Genomic DNA, 891 nt, shown 5'->3' with positions numbered 1-891 from the left:
TATAATAACATCGAAAAATACCTTAGAACTGAGAAACCAGATTCGAAATTTCCCCAAGACACCTGATGTAGGCTAGTGGGTATATCAGCCGAAACGTTGTGTTAACAACAAACAAGATGAGGACAAATATCCGTCAAATGTAAATAATGCTGGCTTATATATGCACCCCATTCTGCAGTTTGAGTAACTTTCAATGCCAAAGTTTGGTACAAGACCTTCCAGGATTTTCCTGATGTATATCACTCCATATCTTTCCTGCCTTTGTTCTAGAGAAAAGAGTTTTCAGTCTTTCACAGTAACTAATAGATTGCATTGAAATGATTTTCCCTGTGTAGCTTCATTTGGTGTATTTGAGTTCCTCCGTGAAATTTATATTGTGTAGTGACCATAGTTGGGAGTAGTAGTCCAAGTGGCTGAGGATGTATGTCCCCTCCAAAGGACCATGAATGTCACCTTTTGTTTTGTATGTTGGGAGGGTCTATCCAGCTAGCTGTGTGCATTTTATTACCAAATTGGTAAAATGTATTGGCCCAGGGTGGATTACAATCCCAGAACATAAATCAATGTGTGACCTGGGTATTAACATGAGTGATGATACCTCTTTCCAAGTGCATATTACATAGATGATGACAAAGTACAAACAGATGGCTCGATGAACCAGAGAGAAGAATTCCATGATGTTTCCTTCTCTCTGGTTTTGAAGATGTGTGTATGTGTTTGTACGTGTGCATGTGTGCATGCAAGCATGCATGCATGTATGTACAGGAAGGAAATATAGCATATATTCAAAATATTTCAGGAAAAGGAAAATAGTCAGAGTAGCTTGTCAATGGAGATATTTTGTGTGTGTGTGTGTGTGTGTATAGAGAGAGAGCGAGGGAGGGAGGGAGG

The 891-nt window shown here is 39.3% G+C and overlaps 1 protein-coding gene across 1 annotated transcript in view; it reads right to left on the bottom strand.

Annotated features, from left to right (window-relative positions):
- The window catches only part of LOC106879152 (thymocyte nuclear protein 1), a 52,127-nt gene that overhangs the window by 18,030 nt on the left and 33,206 nt on the right, over positions 1-891 (bottom strand). The window lies entirely within an intron of this gene.

The sequence above is a fragment of the Octopus bimaculoides genome, chromosome 5, assembly GCF_001194135.2.
Source record: "Octopus bimaculoides isolate UCB-OBI-ISO-001 chromosome 5, ASM119413v2, whole genome shotgun sequence".
In the NCBI taxonomy this organism is placed as follows: domain Eukaryota; kingdom Metazoa; phylum Mollusca; class Cephalopoda; order Octopoda; family Octopodidae; genus Octopus; species Octopus bimaculoides.
Note: the sequence above shows the minus strand (reverse complement) of the source record. Positions and strands in the feature narration are given on the sequence as shown.